Source organism: Oncorhynchus kisutch, unplaced genomic scaffold, assembly GCF_002021735.2.
Source record: "Oncorhynchus kisutch isolate 150728-3 unplaced genomic scaffold, Okis_V2 Okis02a-Okis13b_hom, whole genome shotgun sequence".
In the NCBI taxonomy this organism is placed as follows: Eukaryota; Metazoa; Chordata; class Actinopteri; order Salmoniformes; family Salmonidae; genus Oncorhynchus; species Oncorhynchus kisutch.
In genome coordinates, this window is record NW_022261979.1 from 9,803,124 (window position 1) to 9,811,583 (window position 8,460).

Below are 8,460 nucleotides of genomic sequence, written 5' to 3' on the forward strand. Positions count from 1 at the left end.
GTTAGGACCAAGGTGTTTATAGAGGGAATGTTAGGACCAAGGTGTTTATAGAGGGAATGTTAGGACCAAGGTGTTTATAGAGGGAATGTTAGGACCAAGGTGTTTATAGAGGGAATGTTAGGAACAAGGTATTTATTAAAGGAATGTAAGGACCAAGGTATTTATTAAAGGAATGTAAGGACCAAGGTATTTATTAAAGGAATGTTAGGACCAAGGTATTTATTAAAGGAATGTAAGGACCAAGGTATTTGGAGTTGACTATGTAGCAGGAATTGAATGTACAGCCTAAACAAATCTGGGACCAGGCTCAGCTAGCTATTTAATGAATCTCTCGTACCTAGCCTTTAGGCTATCTATGGCTCTATAGGGTACACTGAGCTGCATGGAAGAGCTGGCTGCTCCAGCGAAGATGAGCATCATTAATCTATCATACGGGATCTTGTTCACCATGACAGTAAATTATGGGCTAGCTTTAGGGCCCTTCCGGAAGGCTCCCTGAATACAACATCTAACTGCATACCTATATGCACGAGGGAAACAAAACTTAAAACATTATTGATTGGCTCATAGGGAAGAACGTTTTGCACACTGTGCTCACAAAGTATCACTTGTTTATTTAGGCTGCCATTTTTAGACTATCTATCCAACCTTCCTTACAATAGAACAGTGTACTGTACATCCAGGTGTTGTCAGATGCAGGATTAGATCCAGGTGTTGTCAGAAACAGGATTACATCCAGGTGTTGTCAGAAACAGGATTACATCCAGGTGTTGTCAGATACAGGATTACATCCAGGTGTTGTCAGAAACAGGATCAGATCCAGGTGTTGTCAGAAACAGGATTACATCCAGGTGTTGTCAGATACAGGATTACATCCAGGTGTTGTCAGAAACAGGATTAGATCCAGGTGTTGTCAGAAACAGGATCAGATCCAGGTGTTGTCAGAAACAGGATTAGATCCAGGTGTTGTCAGAAACAGGATTACATCCAGGTGCTGTCAGAAACAGGATTAGATCCAGGTGTTGTTAGAAACAGGATTAGATCCAGGTGTTGTCAGAAACAGGATTACATCCAGGTGTTGTCAGAAACAGGATTAGATCCAGGTGTTGTCAGAAACAGGATTACATCCAGGTGTTGTCAGATACAGGATTACATCCAGGTGTTGTCAGAAACAGGATTAGATCCAGGTGTTGTCAGAAACAAGATTAGATCCAGGTGTTGTCAGAAACAGGATCAGATCCAGGTGTTGTCAGAAACAGGATTAGATCCAGGTGTTGTCAGAAACAGGATTACATCCAGGTGTTGTCAAAAACAGGATTACATCCAGGTGTTGTCAGAAACAGGATTACATCCAGGTGTTGTCAGATACAGGATTACATCCAGGTGTTGTCAGAAACAGGATTACATCCAGGTGCTGTCAGAAACAGGATTAGATCCAGGTGTTGTCAGAAACAGGATTACATCCAGGTGCTGTCAGAAACAGGATTACATCCAGGTGTTGTCAGAAACAGGATTACATCCAGGTGTTGTCAGAAACAGGATTACATCCAGGTGCTGTCAGAAACAGGATTAGATCCAGGTGTTGTCAGAAACAGGATTACATCCAGGTGCTGTCAGAAACAGGATTACATCCAGGTGTTGTCAGAAACAGGATTAGATCCAGGTGTTGTCAGAAACAGGATATAACCTTTTAGAAGAGACATACTAAGAGCAGAATAAAACAGATTATGGTTTGAGATCAGTATTTAATTTTTGGCTTTAAATTACATCAATGTTTACTTATTTATTAGATATTTTGCAGAATGAAATCTCATGAGATGCACCATCTTGTTTTCAGCTAAACAAACAAACAATACTAAGTAACAAGAATAGTTTGGCACCTACTCTCTAATAATAATTGTAACTATGTGACACATTTCCAAGAAAATGTCCAAGAAACTGAAGATCTCGTACAACGCTGTGTACTAGTCCCTTCACAGAACAGCACAAACTGGCTCTAACCAGAATAGAAAGAGGAGTGGGAGGCACCGGTGCACAACTGAGCAAGAGGACAAGTACATTAGAGTGTCTAGTTTGAGAAACAGATTCCTCACAAGTCCTCAACTGGCAGCTTCATTAAATAGTACCCGCGAAACACCAGTGTCAATGTCAACAGTGACGAGGTGACTCCGGGATGCTGGCCTTCTAGGCAGAGTTGCAAAGAAAAAGCCATATCTCAGACTGGCCAATAAAAAGCCATATCTCAGACTGGCCAATAAAAAGCCATATCTCAGACTGGCCAATAAAAAGCCATATCTCAGACTGGCCAATAAAAAGCCATATCTCAGACTGGCCAATAAAAAGCCATATCTCAGACTGGCCAATAAAAATAAAAGATTAAGATGGGCAAAAGAACACAGACACTGGACAGAGGAACTCTGACTAGAAGGCCAGCATCCTGGAGTCACCCCTTCACTGTTGACGTTGAGACTGGACAGAGGAACTCTGCCTAGAAGGCCAGCATCCTGGAGTCACCCCTTCACTGTTGACGTTGAGACTGGACAGAGGAACTCTGCCTAGAAGGCCAGCATCCCAGAGTCACCTCTTCACTGTTGACGTTGAGACTGGTGTTTTTGCGGGTACTATTTAATAAAGCTGCCAGTTGAGGACTTGTGAGGCATCTGTTTCTCAAACTAGACACTGTAATGAAGTTCAATATCTTGGCAATTTTTCGCATGGAATAGCCTTCATAGTGTGTAGTGTGCTCTTTATAGTGTGTAGTGTGCTCTTTATAGTGCGTAGTGTGCTCTTTATAGTGCGTAGTGTGCTCTTTATAGTGCGTAGTGTAGTACTCTTTATAGTGTGGAGTGTGCTCTTTATAGTGCGTAGTGTGGTCTTTATCGTGTGTAGTGTAGTACTCTTTATAGTGTGTAGTGTGCTCTTTATAGTGTATAGTGTGGTCTTTATAGTGTGTAGTGTAGTACTCTTTATAGTGTGTAGTGTGCTCTTTATAGTGTGTAGTGTGCTCTTTATAGTGCGTAGTGTGCTCTTTATAGTGCGTAGTGTGCTCTTTATAGTGCGTAGTGTGCTCTTTATAGTGCGTAGTGTGCTCTTTATAGTGTGTAGTGTAGTACTCTTTATAGTGCGTAGTGTGGTCTTTATAGTGTGTAGTGTGCTCTTTATAGTGCGTAGTGTGGTCTTTATAGTGTGTAGTGTGCTCTTTATAGTGCGTAGTGTGCTCTTTATAGTGCGTAGTGTGCTCTTTATAGTGCGTAGTGTGATCTTTATAGTGCGTAGTGTGCTCTTTATAGTGTGTAGTGTAGTACTCTTTATAGTGTGTAGTGTGCTCTTTATAGTGTGGAGTGTAGTACTCTTTATAGTGTGTAGTGTAGTACTCTTTATAGTGCGTAGTGTGCTCTTTATAGTGCGTAGTGTGCTCTTTATAGTGCGTAGTGTAGTACTCTTTATAGTGTGGAGTGTGCTCTTTATAGTGCGTAGTGTGGTCTTTATCGTGTGTAGTGTAGTACTCTTTATAGTGTGTAGTGTGCTCTTTATAGTGTATAGTGTGGTCTTTATAGTGTGTAGTGTAGTACTCTTTATAGTGTGTAGTGTGCTCTTTATAGTGTGTAGTGTGCTCTTTATAGTGCGTAGTGTGCTCTTTATAGTGCGTAGTGTGCTCTTTATAGTGCGTAGTGTGCTCTTTATAGTGCGTAGTGTGCTCTTTATAGTGTGTAGTGTAGTACTCTTTATAGTGCGTAGTGTGGTCTTTATAGTGTGTAGTGTGCTCTTTATAGTGCGTAGTGTGGTCTTTATAGTGTGTAGTGTGCTCTTTATAGTGCGTAGTGTGCTCTTTATAGTGCGTAGTGTGCTCTTTATAGTGCGTAGTGTGCTCTTTATAGTGCGTAGTGTGATCTTTATAGTGCGTAGTGTGCTCTTTATAGTGTGTAGTGTAGTACTCTTTATAGTGTGTAGTGTGCTCTTTATAGTGTGGAGTGTAGTACTCTTTATAGTGTGTAGTGTAGTACTCTTTATAGTGCGTAGTGTGCTCTTTATAGTGCGTAGTGTGCTCTTTATAGTGCGTAGTGTGCTCTTTATAGTGCGTAGTGTTTGGACTGAAAGTGTAGGGATGTTTCCATGCTTACTGCACCATGAACACAAAATAATGAAGAACCTTCAGGGTTCTTTCTCCCGTTCCTGTTTCTATTAAACTACTGGGGGGGAACACGGTCTCAATCGGTTTCCCCAAAATGTTTCACCTTAACAAAATGTAATCATTTTTTTAAAAAGACAACAGAAAAACACCTCTTTTACAACCGATTTTTTAATGGCATCGTCAGTGTTTTACTGTTGCTCTTAAATGTCTTTCTGTTGGCTGAAGCTCCAGTAGCAGGACATTAGTTCTAACATACTTGCTGTATCTTCTACACTATGTTATATATGTAAATATAATATAATATAATATAATATAATATAATGTAAATATAATCTATATATTTTACACTATGTGTATTGCACGGTCTGTGACCCCATACAGTTACCACTTCATACAGAAAGACACACAAAGATCATTAAACAATACCGACACAAATATCCCAATTTTCCCCTTTGTATTCTGTACCTTCCACATCCTACACATCCTTCCATTTGTTTATTTAAGCAACCACGAACATGATAAATATTGTGCCTGGCTTCAGATTGAGTTATTAAAATGCTTATGAAGATTTATGTACGGCTCTACAGCTCCGGTGTCCTCTGGGGCTCTGAAGAAATGGTAGTGGGTGTCCCTGTACCCTCGCTGCCTCGCCTCACGCTCTGGTCCCCACTGTGTCTGTAGTGGTGTCATTAGGTCCCTCAGGCTCCGCCCCACTGTGTCTGTAGTGGTGTCATTAGGTCCCTCAGGCTCCGCCCCACTGTGTCTGTAGTGGTGTCATTAGGTCCCTCAGGCTCCGCCCGACTGTGTCTGTAGTGGTGTCATTAGGTCCCCCGGGCTCCGCCCCACTGTGTCTGTAGTGGTGTCATTAGGTCCCCCAGGCTCTGCCCCACTGTGTCTGTAGTGGTGTCATTAGGTCCCTCAGGCTCCGCCCGACTGTGTCTGTAGTGGTGTCATTAGGTCCCCCAGGCTCCGCCCCACTGTGTCTGTAGTGGTGTCATCTGCCCCAATATTTATCATCCCCTTCTCTCTACAGAGTCATGATGCCATCCCCAGTCTCTTCTTCTCTCTACAGAGTCATGATGCCATCCCCAGTCTCCTCTTCTCTCTACAGAGTCATGATACCATCCCCAGTCTCTTCTTCTCTCTACAGAGTCATGATGCCATCCCCAGTCTCTTCTTCTCTCTACAGAGTCATGATGCCATCCCCAGTCTCTTCTTCTCTCTACAGAGTCATGATGCCACCCCCAGTCTCCTCTTCCCTCTAGAGAGTCATGATGCCATCCACAGTCTCCTCTTCTCTCTACAGATAACCACCAGAGTGATCTCTCTCCCATTTGGTCAGTTTGTTCCGTTCAGAATCCAATAACACAACTGTCAGCGTTGCCCCTATATATATATATATATATAGAGAGAGAGAGAGAGAGAGAGAGAGAGAGAGAGAGAGAGAGAGAGGGAGGGAGGGAGGGAGAGAGAGAGAGAGAGAGAGAGAGAGAGAGAGAGAGAGAGAGGAGAGAGAGAGAGAGAGAGAGAGAGAGAGAGAGAGAGAGAGAGAGAGAGAGAGAGAGAGAGAGAGACATTCTGCAGGCTGGTATATGGTTATTTAGGCGTTTGATGATATTTAAATATATTCAGTTGGCTATAGACAGGTTGCCTGACACTGTCACGTAAATGAGGGGTCAGGAGGCTGTGTGGACTTACTAATTCTGATTGGTCAGATAGCTAGCATCAATGACAAGAAGCTGCCATGGTGGGGAATCGTAGGTGGCTCGTTTCAGTTAGTTGTATCTTGTTATTGATTCCATGTCTTGTTTTGAGTTATTTGTACTGATACCATATCTATGAAAATATGGCTAAAATTCGTTATCTAGCTAACTAACAACTGCAACAATGTCATGATTGTGCAAATGTACTTGTGTTTTCAGGGACATTTGGAGAACAATATAGTTGACATATTAATAACCCCATGATTCTAAGCCTGTTTTGCCCCAAAGATACACACACATCGGTTTTGGTGCTAAACAACCACCGTGTACAGGAAGTGTCCAAATAGATATCTATCAAATCACTGGTTACACGTCTATTAGGTGAACAAGTCTCTGAAATGCCCAATAGAAGAAGTCAGTTCACTGGTGTTGACTTCCTGTCAGGTCACTGGTGTTGACTTCCTGTCAGTTAACTGGTGTTGACTTCCTGTCAGTTCACTGGTGTTGACTTCCTGCCAGTTCACTGGTGTTGATTTCCTGTCAGTCCACTGGTGTTGACTTCCTGTCAGTTCACAGGTGTTGACTTCCTGTCGGTTCACTGGTGTTGACAGAACAGTCTGAAAATGCAGCAGACCATGCTCAGGAGTTGTGAAACAGGAATACTTTGGCTCTAATATTGTTGTCTTTATTGATGCTGTATATACTGCTCAGGTGAACCTTTCTCTTGTATGGAGAGGAGGGACCACAACAAACTACCTGTTTTGAATTTCTCTCTGATCCTCCTCAACCGATATTCCACACAGTGCTGGGAAATGATTTAGTCTCCCTCGGAAAGAAGCCCTGTGCAGCAAGGTATGGTATCAGTACAAATAACTCAAAACAAGACATGGAATCAATAACAAGATACAACTAACTGAAACGAGCCACCTACGATTCCCCACCATGGCAGCTTCTTGTCATTGATGCTAGCTATCTGACCAATCAGAATTAGTAAGTCCACACAGCCTCCTGACCCCTCATTTACGTGACAGTGTCAGGCAACCTGTCCATAGCCAACTGAATATATTTAAAATATCATCAAACGCCTAAATAACCATATACCAGCCTGCAGAATGTCTCTCTCTCTCTCTCTCTCTCTCTCCCATAAACTCATGAACATCCTTAGATGACAGAGGGATGCAGTGGGGAGAGAGAGAGGGAGGATGGAGAGCAAGAGAGAGAGTTGGGAAGGGATGGAGGAAGAGGGTGGGGGGAAAGGAAGAAAGAGGCAGAGAGAGAGAGAGAGAGAGAGAGAGAGAGAGAGAGAGAGAGGGAGATGATGAATAGTAAAAGCAGTGTGAGCTCATTGAATCCAGCATGGGTCTGCACTGAAACCCCCGACCGTTAGAGAGCCGGAAGACACAGACGTACTGTATGAATCTCAGACTGCTTCTGTTCTGCAGTTTGTGCTTCCTCTCCCCACTCTCACCCAGGGAGCTCTCAACCTGCTTGGCCCATCACTAGAGTGGGCTTTCTCTCTCTCTCTCTCTCTCTCTCTCTCTCTCTCTCTCTATCCTCTCTCTCCCCACTCTCACCCAGGGAGCTCTCAACCTGCTTGGCCCATCACTAGAGTGTGTTTTCTCTCTCTCTCTCTCTCTCTCTCTCTCTCTCTCTCTCTCTCTCTCTCTCCTCTCTCTCCCCACTCTCACCAGGGAGCTCTCAACCTGCTGGCCCATCACTAGAGTGTTGTTTCTCTCTCTCTCCTCTCTCTCTCTCCTCTCTCCTCTCTCTCTCTCTCTCTCTCCTCTCCTCTCTCTCTCTCTCCTCTCTCTCTCCCCACTCTCACCCCAGGGAGCTCCTCAACCTGCTTGGCCCATCACTAGAGTGGGCTTTCTCTCCTCTCTCTCTCCTCTCTCTCCCCACTCTCACCCCGGGGGCTCTCAACCTGCTTGGCCCATCACTAGAGTGGGCTTTCTCTCCTCTCTCCTCTCTCCTCTCTCTCTCTCTCCTCTCTCTCTCACCCAGGGGCTCTCAACCTGCTTGGCCCATCACTAGAGTGTTGTTTTTCCTCTCTCTCTCTCTCCTCTCTCTCCCCCTCTCACCCAGGAAGCTCTCACCTGCTTGGCCCATCACTAGAGTGTGTTTTCTCTCCTCCTCTCTCTCTCTCTCTCTCCCACTCTCACCCAGGGAGCTCTCAACCTGCTTGGCCCATCACTAGAGTGTGTTTTCTCTCCCTCTCTCTTCCTCTCTCTCCCCACTCTCACCCAGGGGCTCTCAACCTGCTTGGCCCATCACTAGAGTGTGTTTTCTCTCCTCTCTCTCTCCTCTCTCTCCCCACTCTCACCCAGGGGGCTCTCAACCTGCTTGGCCCATCACTAGAGTGTGTTTTCTCTCCTCTCTCTCTCCTCTCTCTCTCCCCACTCTCACCCAGGGGGCTCTCAACCTGCTTGGCCCATCACTAGAGTGTGTTTTCTCTCCTCTCTCCTCTCTCTCTCTCTCCCCACTCTCACCCAGGGAGCTCTCAACCTGCTTGGCCCATCACTAGAGTGGGCTTTCTCTCCTCTCTCCTCTCTCTCTCTCCCCACTCTCACCAGGGAGCTCTCAACTCTGCTTGGCCCATCACTAGAGTGGGCTTTCTCTCCTCTC